Genomic DNA, 11,138 nt, shown 5'->3' with positions numbered 1-11,138 from the left:
TGTACAAAGGAGACCCATATAATGAAGTGCAAGAAAAACAATATTCCAACTTAGATTACATTATCTATGCATTATGCTATGCTTGCTGAAAACAAGTGGTTGGCAATTGATAATCCAGTCTAATAGTAAAAACAGCTGTCTTACCTTATGGTACTCTTGTTGGCACTTTTTCCCACACAATTTGTGCATGTTAGCGTGATGAAAATTGATCTTAAAAACACCACATTAAAAAGTTGTGCATCAATTTTATTCTGTCATACAACATGCAACAGTGTATAAAAACCTCATAACTGACAAAATTACAAAAATAAATACAGCAACACTTACACTGATCATTTATTTATGTTGAGAAGCATACTTTTGCAAGACTAAGTAAAATAGCTGACACAGACAATTTCACAGGTAGAAATAACCGCTAATACAAAACTTTCCATAATCCAAACACGTTGACAAAATAAGTAGCACAGGCAGCTGTATTTTGTTACGGCAAAGATAGCGCATGAATGACGAGTACAAGAGGGGAAGCAGAACACATAAACAAACTATACCCAGCCGCATGCACGCAGCTGTAACAATACACATAGTGCACAAAGATCCAAAAGAAACAAAGAGGAAGATGTGAGGAAGGCTTCTTTTACTCATCACAAGTCATCCTGTAAGAGCACATTATGCACTGGCTGTAATCTATCCTCAGGACATACATGAATAAGTTACTTTAGGTGCCACATTTATAAATCACTCATACAATGTTCTTGTGATTTTCCTTATTCCAATCTTTAGCTTAGCAAGCATGACTGAGTTACGTAAAGCCTCCCTACGGCTTGGCACATATACACAAAGAAGTGTTTCTATAAACACTGGAGGTCACGGACGGATGACAGACACATACCTCTTTTAATTCTTTTGTCTTTGTCATTATGATTACCTACCACAGTAGTCTTTTGTAGAGTGAAACACATCCAAATAACACACTGTGGGCAACCAAGTGTGAATACCTGTTCTCGATTTCTACCTTTCTCTGGTGTCCCGCTAAGGTAACAATGGCGCAAAGGATTGTCTTCCCAATGTATGCATTCCCATACAACAGGAGCAGATGATAAACCACATTAATGGTGCGTGAAATAAAGCATCTGTGCTTGACTTCCCACTGCCGCTCCCATCTGGAGTGATCTTTTTTTTTGCTTTGTATACACTAGTACAGGTGCTACGTAGTCCCCTTGGAACCCAAAGCAATTCTCACACCACAGCAGGATGTCAATTTTTTTTTTAATTCTAAGCAGAACTCTCGTTATGGGGGACAATTGCGAACTTATATTTTTGCTTTGTATCTTAATTATGTTGTTGACCTTTAAATTTAGCCACTTTACTACTTTTCTGCAGACAGGCCATTGCACCAATGCTAGGTTTTGAAAACACCAGAGCAGGGTAGAAAGCAAGAAGAGATATTTATAATTTGTGTGCCCTCTCTGCATTACATGGATATGTTTCAATGAACGATAAGACTACTTGGTAGATAAACATATAAAAGATAAGAGAATTAAGCTCAAAGCCTACCAAATTAGTAACTGGGAATTTCATATGCAAATTAAATTTCCTGATTCCCAGTGATGAAACAGTTTTGAGAATATGTGCGAAGGCAACCAAGTGACTCATTCTCACAAAGAAAACAAAATAAAAACAAGCAAGATTACAAGAACTTCGAACTTGCAACCTAAAGTAAGACACCTGACATGACTGATTTATGTATTTACTGAGCATAAATTACAGCTAGCGCATAATCTGCTTGAACAAGATGACAAACAATGAGTTACTGTTGCTTTCTCTCTGGGGCATTTGGCTCTTCTGAACACATGCACATTGTATGGCACAGCTGCGTGGATGTAGCTGGGCATAGTTATGAGTCAGCATCACTCTGTTATTATGGTCCTTCACTATTATCGTTATAATTTATATTTGGCAAGCAGCCTAACTATCGGGTTGATCAGCTGTATTTTAAACAAAACATACTGACAGATTTCCGTTTCTAGCTAACATAAGGAGGCGGGTACATCCTTTCAGATTTCAAGAAACAGCTGTGCAACAGAAAGTCTACGATGACCAGTACCTTTATTATAAGTGCCATGTACTAGATCTTTCTGCAATGAATACCTCTATTACCAAAAATTGTAGTCTAATTGGAAAACTAATTGGAAAATATTTACAAAAGTGACAGATACTAGAACTGAATTACAATTGCAAATGTTTTCGTAAACAAGATCACAATAATTGAAGTTTTATTAATTTCAGCAAAATGGCTGACCTCCTATTATTGAGGCTAGTCAGTGCTGAAGGTATTGTTAGTTTGTAGGAGTCCTCAGACTGACAGCTCTGAAATATTTATCGCCATACTTGGTGGAACATGCTTTGCTGTTGCAGATATTACTTAGCCACAAAACATTTTTTAAGCTTTATGGGACAATTCTGTGTGGAAGATACACCTTTCTGATCATGTCTTTTTGGGTTGTGTATCTCGGAACTGGTGCTAGTCTGAGTTCTTACAAACTAGACGTTATTGAGTACGGTAATTATAATGCCTGCCAGTGCTATAAATTTCTGTTAGCGAAAATTGTCGCATTGTCATGAAGCAGTTATGTTCAATTTTTAGCGGCAGTCACTGCTGAAACACTCAGTACAAAGCACAAAACAAAGATATGGAATCAAAATGTAAATGTCGAACAAAGTTATAGTCAATTCTTCATTTCACAGAACTGTCTTTTTTTCTGTTAGTTTGCCAATACCAATTGCACATACACAAACATTTGAGTATTGCACTTCTGGTAAATGCAGGAAATTTCAATGTTTAACAGAAGCCCTTGGGAAGATAGCCCAGAGTCGCTTCAACAAAAAGACTTGCGTTCAATTTGCGTTTCTAGGTTGTAGGTCACTATAGCAAGGGGCATGTTTTGCTGATTGAATATTACTCGAAACAGTCTTATTATTCGTGCTAGAGGCTTGAAAAGAGAGCAAATTGTAGAGTTCTTCATGCAGATGTCATATATGTCAGTATTTCTTTAGCTGCTTCTTGAGTTATGTCCTACACAATGGGAAAATACACTGATCTTTGCGGGCACTTTCTTGTGTAAATTTTCACAAAAAGCAGTGTGCTGTAGCTACCTCAGCTCTTTGTAGACTGCAAAGTGCCGATATCTATTCAAAGAGCATGTAAAGTTACTAGAAGTATGCAAAATTAGTAGGCAGGCAGAGAGGCCTGCCTACTAATCTTGCATACTTCTCATGCTATTGTGAAAAAAAAACTATTGAATATACTTCAAAAACATTTTCTCACAATAGCATGAGAATAACCTTATGCACTTATAGTTGTCCTATACTTCGAAATTTGGCATACGTACTCTTCAACAAAGATATGCAGAATGCTGATATCTAATTGAAATTGCAATCTGTAAAATTATTTAATGTGGCCTAATATATTTTTGCATAGTTCCAGTAATTGTACAAGCCATTTGGATAGGTATCACCACTTTGCAGTATACGAGTAGCTAAATAAGATACAGCATGAAGCTATTACTGAAAATTTTATACACAGGAAAGTGCCCACAAAAATATTTTGCCACTGTGTAGGACATAACTGAAAAACAGCAGCTACACAAAAATAAATGACAATTCAAATCTAATAAAACACTTTATGAATGACAGTATATTCAAATCTCTAGTACAAATATATAAAAGAGTTGTTTCGAAGAGTTAATAAGGGGGTGTCAGTGTATTCTACCAAAGTGTTAGAAAATGCCTTCAGGCATACCATGGGGAGCTTTATAAATAGCACACGCACGCATCTGCCTAAAAAGCTTCATGACCTGCTTGAATTCATTGGTCATTTTTGCATTCTGTTGTATGTCACCATTTGCATCCCTTAACATAGAGTGCACGAAACCAAAAACAGCCTATTACCGTATTTACTCGCATAATGATTGCACTCGCGTAATGATCGCACTCCTAAATTTTGTCGTCAAAATTCGATTTTTTTAATTTCCCATGTAACGATTTCACCCCGAACTTGCCGCAGCGATGTGTCATGTGCCAAATCTAGCTAATAATGATCACGCTTACCATCTGTTGACTGCTATGCGAACGACTCTTCAAGACAAACCAAGCAGACTGCATGCAAAAAACTTTCTTAAGCAGATGCCCCATTTCATTCCTTTCATCACTTTCTGCACTTCTACGACAAAAAAAAAGCTACAACCAAACTTTCCTTTATTATGTGTAGGCTTTATAATGGTTGTGGTCAACAAAAACAACAAAAAAGGCGTCTTTCGATTCTTCTCATCTGCACTTGTGGGCACGCAACAAATCGCGAGCGGCAATGATAGCAGCCACGTTTACACTGATACGTTAGAAGTGTACCCTATTCATTCGCCGACGTTTGTAACGCAGCTAAGATATTCGCCCACCCTTAGCGGAAACGTGCCACATTAGGATAGTGGTGAAGACAAATGCCGCAGTTTCCGCAGCATGCCCACCATGTGTTCCTATGTCACTGGCAGAGCTAAGCGCGCCCATCTCTGTCCCCTCAAAGTGGGCATGGCTATGCTATTGCCGCAAACTCGCCGATGTTATTCATTACTAATATGGAAGAAACTGTTTGAATGCACTGTAATGTACTCACGAGAAGAAAAACGCAATCAGCGCGTTCGGCTTGCTCTGCCGGCCACCATTTTTTTTCATGTCCTGCACTACATACAGCAGCAGCCGCCTATTTGTTGACCTGTTGTCATCCCGTAGTAAATGCCAGATAATATATTTTTTTCTTTTTGCGGGAAATTTAACCAGCGTAATGATCGCACCCCTGAATTTGAGTCAATTTTTTTTTACAAAAAAGTGTGATCATGCATTATGCGAGTAAATAGGGTAACACACTGAATTTTTAGCCTGTAAAGGGGTTGTATACAAATGGGGGCAGCCAACTCTAGTGTGACAATAAACAAATATTTGTTTTCACAATATTGAAACCAGTCATAAAATATATCCTCACAAATTTGGAAATGAATAACCAAAGAACCTTGCTGATTGTCTTATTGGTGTCCTAAACAAGATCTTTTCATGTTTATAATTCCTAGTTTAATTCACTTTCTCTAGTAAATGGGCTCTGACCTAGACTACTCAGTGTAGGAGACTAACCCAGACCTGGAAGCCAATATTTAAATCTGAAATAAAAACATTCATCCCACGAACACGTCACTGCTATGTCATCAGAAGCGTGCATCCATGGACATATAGTCTGTAAAATAATTTTTACATGATCTGTACTGTTACTCTTGTACTAATAAATTAGGAAATGCACTTGCTATTTAAAGCACTGCTGTAAACCTTTGTGTTTGAGAAATGCAATACTCAAAAGTGTAGCACAACCAATGTGTGCATGAAACCTACGATGCCTTTGACATTTGTCAGTGTGGCAAATAGGCACTGAGAAATGCCAAGGGCATCATAGCTTTCTTGTTTGAAACCTTGTATGCGAGTACATTACTGGTATCTTTGCAGTGAAAGGAAGTCGCATTATTATCAGACTTATGAGGGGAACTCATGTTTCTCTAGTTTAATATTTTCTTTTTTGTGCTCCTATATTCTTGACTTTTCCAAGAATAATGGGTGTTTGAAATAAGTACTCTATATTGCTCTTAAATTTTTCCTGCACAAGAGCCCACGTTAGGTTACATTTCTTGAACCCTTTGCAGTGCTGTAGATTATCAAAAGAAAGAAAAAAATGCTGTAAGTTTGCATTTTAGCCTTCTGTATAACAAGTATGAACCTATCAATTACATACACAAGTACGAAACAACTACGAAAAACTGGGCATAAAGACATACATTATAATACCAGGAATCGACGGTAAGAATTCTAATAGAAAGGAACCATTAAAAACTCGGCACTAAAGACACATATTAATTATAATAACACGAGTATTTGCTAAGAATTTGAAGAGACAAATAGAATGTCTCTTCAAATCACTCCACCCCAACATTCATCCATGGTTCGATGAGTGACCACAGTTGGTGATGCTGTTTGGATAAGTTGCGGCGGAGGTGCAGCTGTGAAATAGGTGGAACATGTAGAGGGGCCACCAAAAGTTGCATGCTGGTTGCACAGCAGGTTGCCTTGATCTCCAGACTCACTCGACACTGATGCGTTGAGCCTGGTTATACGCCATTTGCAAAAAGGCCTTGCCCGAGTGTGTGGTACGGCTTTGGTAAAATTTCGAGGCAACCTGAAAAACATAGATCGCTATCTATAAGCACCACAATATTCTTCACCATAGGGCAAACCTGAAGTTTACCATCGGCACATAGCAGATAATGAAAACAGACACAAGCCACCAGACTTCAGGTATAAAAATGTGCAAAAGTGTAAATGAGTGTGAAGAGCTGCTTATAGGATGGAATGTTTCATTTTGTCTTTTGTAGATCAATAATAGTATCTTAACATAAAGTCAAGTTTACTTTGCCCTCCCTAAAAAAACTTAAAATTATGGGGCTTTACTTGCTAAAACCACTTTCTGATCATGAGGCACGCCGTAGTGGAGGACTCCGGAAAGTTCGACCGCCTGGGGTTCTTTAATGTGCACCTAAATCTAAGTACACGGGTGTTTTCGCATTTCAACCCTATCGAAATGCGGCCGCCGTGGCCGGGGTTCGATCACACGACCTCGTGCTCAGCAGCCCAACACAGCCACTGAGCAACCACGGAGGGCATGGCCCTCCCTATTTGTGTAAGTAGGCTATTCCATGCGAGCTGTACCAACCTGGCACACGACCACTTGAAATTTTTGTTTGAAAAACTGGAGGCCCTTCAATATAGCGCAAATGTTAATTTCAAGAAATACTTAACTTAAAAAGTTTTTTTACTGGCGCAAGCACTAAGTGAGATTTTGTGTAATGCACCAATCTATGCATCATAAAAGGCATTGCAGAAAAATTGGTTCCTTCATTAAGGGGGCCAAATTTTTCAGGACAATAAAGAGAGGCCTTACACCAAAAATTGAACTGCTTATTAGCCACTGCTCAGTTTATTATGGGTCATTAAAAATGGACAAAATGGCCTATTAACTTTATTTTCATGAATCTGGCTTACAGCAAAAGCTGCAAATTTATGTAATCCACATATTTAGGAGTTGTGCTGCATGCAAAAGCTGGTTTCAGGAACATAAATTATGCAGCAGTGCACAGAGATGAGGATGAACTAGCAAAAAAGTCAGTTTTGGTGTGTTTATCGGCATACTTACTATTGAGGCAGTCCTAGTAAATTTATGCCCACTACCATGTATGAGTGTACACTGTATTGTTTTTAGATTGCTAAAGCTTTATCAGAGCAGTTTTTTGTTAAGCAAGAAAAAAAAATTGTACAAGTGGTCTCCTACTGGTTTCAAAATTTGCAGCGCATTTCGTGTAATCCACATAGCCTTTTGGCGGCTAAGGCAAACTGCGTGGACTTGAGCATCCCTGCACAGATAGCAGGGAGTCTAAACTGCTTTGAAGTTAACTCTTTCATTGCTGAGTGGCTACAAGCCACTTCACTCAAAAAGTTGCCACTTAATCACATGTATTTACCTTAATCTTTCTGTCGGCTTCCAGCCTGCTTGGCATCATCACGAAGGCTGCCAACTCCCTAGCGGACGTAGTCGGGACACGGTGGTGGCAGGACGCAGTGGCAGGAGCCGCCAAAGGCTTCGAACTCTCTAGTGGATGTAGTCAGGACACAGTGGTGGTAGGATGCAAGGGCGGGAGCCACCAGAGTGTACCTGCAGCAAATTTGCACAAATGCTCTTAGTCCTAACATGTCACAATTTACAAGAAAAATTCAGCTGTCTGTGTAACATGGATACCAATACAAATAAATGTAAACAGTTAGGTCCTACAACACAACTAGAACATCGACAAAGAAGAAATGGTACTTATGCTTATGAAAATCCAAGCAATGAAAAAAAAGAATGTGCATCCGATTTGTGCATGGAAGCTCAGTGGAAACCCGAGCTCATACCATCAAATGATCTGCTAGTCAACTGCAAGCCTCTTAAAATGTCATTGTATATTTTTTACACGCACTATGTTAAGCTGCATTAAAACAAGTTCAGCATCTCTAAATATAAGTAATCACGAAGCAATTCAATTAATGAATTCCAGTGGTCGATAATGCAACAAAGTGCATGCTCTGATGAAGCTGGCCAAACTGGGTAGTGACAAATAACAATGTGGTTCTCTACATCTTGTTTTTCTGGCTTTCGCTGTAGCATTAAAATACACAAGAAATTTCACATTCCTGACATTTAACCCTGCTAATTTTTATTCCATAATGCATAATACTTCAGCAAGAGCAATAATGCTGTCTTTTAATCATAAATAGTGATAGAACAAGAAATTTTACTGGAGCTAATGTTTTGACAAGAAAACTTATCTCCTTCTCTTCGTCGAAACATTGGCTCCAGCGATGCTCCTTGTTCTACACCTCTTCATCATTTCAAGTCTCTGTCTTCCTGTGCACCTCTGTACTTTCAATGTTGTATCAATGAAATTGTAATAACGGAGAATTAGTAAATGTAGCTGATGAAGAACTTGGGCTTGTTGGTAGACAATGACAGAGTAACTGCGCAACATAGAGATACGAACAAAGGAGGCTTATGTGTGCCGTCACCTCCAGCCATGTTTCTCCTTTGGACGATTACTCTATCTCGATGTAAAAGTATTACCCTTTGCACAATAATGCTGAAATGAATAAAGGCCAGGACAGTGGACACAAAAATTACAACAAATAGCATTTTATGCTAATGAGATATGCGAAAGTGCCTGCTACGATCTGTCTCACCCATAACGTGCTGGATAAGATGGCGTCTTCTGGATGTTGGCATTTCTTGAATACCTAAAATAAAGTACATTTCAAAATTACAAAAATACACAGAACAGCAGTAGCAGAGGAGATAACGCATTGTTTAGTAAAAGAAAGTAAACTAATCTCTGATGCAGTGCAGACGAAATTTCCTTTATTAAATTAGTAGAATAATACACCACACTTCATTTCATTCAATGCTGTGAGCGTTTCTTGGTACAAGAAAGAAAGGTATTTCTGCATGAAAACAGTAAAATAATCATAGCCTTCTACTTTTACAAAATACGCGACAGTGACTAAGCCAACTACAGCAGTATATACTTAAAATTGTTATATGCACATTACAATAGCCAAGACAGGATAAACTTGGGTTTATATGCAGATCACCAGGAGGTACCACTTTGCAATCAATTCATTTCTGCTTGCCAAATATCTGCACTAACATAAGACTACAAATAAAAAGACCCTCTTTTTCATAAAACACCGGACTCAAAATAAAAAATCCAGTAGGAATACCACAACTTCTGTGCATAATACAGCCAGGTTTTGTACGCCTTGTAGGATTTACTATATAAAGGTTGCAGCAAATTCATGCTTTTAAATATTTACCACCATGAAAATAAAGATTACATAAAAAATAATAACATTATACATCGGCTTAGATTGTCAGCTAACGTGTTTTGTGTTTTCTACTTACAGCCAAATGCACATAAATTTTTTTTCTGTTTCAGCGCTTTTAAAGCGCTGTGTCTGTTCGCTTGTGCATACAGCCGCTTTACCGCTCTTAAGATATCTGTGCTGCCACATCGCCTGACACTGCCATACAGCGTTGTAGCGCTTTTATTATTCGCGGTAATATACCTAAAGCGCTAGTAAATCTTCAGAATACACAAGCTGTCTTTTCGACTACCTGTCTTCGCCAGCGAAAGTCACACTGGTGCTAGTATTGTATCTACACTTCAAGTTACGCAGTACTTGATATTATACGGATTTTTCGATGCGACAGGCCACTCGTCACCGGAGTCGTTAAGAACGGTGTTTCTCCTGGCAGTACAGCTTTGCAATAATTTCAGATGCTCTCCTGAGGCTTCCGTCTGCCAGTAGTATTTTCGCATACATACGCGCACGCATGCCCAAGAAACGTCTGTGAACTGCCAAGAGGAACGTGGCGCAAAATGTAGCCATACCGGAAGGGCCGAGTCCGCGTCGTTTGTAAACTCGGAACAAAAGCTGATATGCTTACCTGAGACGTTAAGAGAAATATGGCACAGGTCACAGGTCCCCGCTGGTAGTGGTTCGTATGCATCTGGTCGTCTCTGTCCGTTGCGATCTCCCATATCACAATGAAAGATGCAGTGCAAACCGAAAGACGAAATCGGCGATACGCTGCTGCTGGCGGTGGTCCCCTCGTCGCAATCACACAGCACGGACAGAAGCTCCCACTGTAACTTGCCGCAACGCTTGGTTGCAGTCGCCCCTAACGCAGCGATTTCAGAACCACTCAACGACAACGCACTCGCGCGTGATACAGCGCAACTTTAAAATGGCGTCATGCTACTGACGGCTTCGGCTTTGGATCATTTTGTATCTGCACAACTGAGCAAAACAGTTGCGCTAGTTTCGGTTTTGTTTCCTCGCGTTGAAATAAAAACTGTTTTTCTCACTGATAATTTTACGTCACTTAAGTAATGTTCACGAATGAAACAGCCATGAATTTAACACGCGCGTTGAAATACCCGCTACGTTCACTTGGCAGAAGCAAAATTTGCTCGTCCGAGCGTGGTTACGTTTGAAATATCTATCGGGGGGCTGTCGGAGCATGCTCGAAGTGTGAAGACGCGGCGTAATTGTCCTTAATTTGCTTAGCTATAACGGTGCGGCTGCCCTTTATTTCTGTCGAGTGCAGTTTGCTCTGATGTGAGGTAGAACTACAAAGCCGCCCATGTTACTGAATGATCTAGTGCACCTAAAGCTGCCAGAACTCCGGTATTTCCTCCACAAGTTCTTGCGACTGTGTGCCGTTGTCACCAAATGCGAGCGTAGTCATTTGGCGGAGATTTAGCAACACATTTTCTAGAACTATCGTTCACCGCTCTCTCACGGCATGGAGAAGCAGCGTGGTTGGTCCTTAGTGAAAATTTCTATTTATTGCGAATTTTGCGATAGCAATTATATGGACACAACCGTCGAAATATATCTGTCGGTGTTACCGTGAGCTTTCGTATAAAGTCAAGTGCGATAAGATCCTATCCCGCGCCGTT

General features: G+C 39.5%; 1 long non-coding RNA gene across 2 annotated transcripts; it reads right to left on the bottom strand.

Annotated features, from left to right (window-relative positions):
- Positions 1-225: 225 nt before the first annotated feature.
- Positions 226-10,419, bottom strand: LOC135899353 (uncharacterized). Of its 2 annotated transcripts, XR_010563603.2 has the most exons (5): positions 10,121-10,418; positions 8,857-8,910; positions 7,605-7,795; positions 3,343-6,265; positions 226-3,270 (listed from the first exon to the last, which is right to left on the bottom strand). It is a non-coding gene; the product is annotated as an uncharacterized lncRNA (long non-coding RNA). The 2 variants fall into 2 exon arrangements; XR_010563602.2 differs by having other exon boundaries at positions 226-6,265; positions 10,121-10,419.
- Positions 10,420-11,138: the final 719 nt, after the last annotated feature.

This window comes from Dermacentor albipictus, chromosome 1 (genome assembly GCF_038994185.2).
Source record: "Dermacentor albipictus isolate Rhodes 1998 colony chromosome 1, USDA_Dalb.pri_finalv2, whole genome shotgun sequence".
Taxonomy (NCBI): domain Eukaryota; kingdom Metazoa; phylum Arthropoda; class Arachnida; order Ixodida; family Ixodidae; genus Dermacentor; species Dermacentor albipictus.
This window is presented reverse-complemented; position numbering and strand designations above follow the sequence as displayed.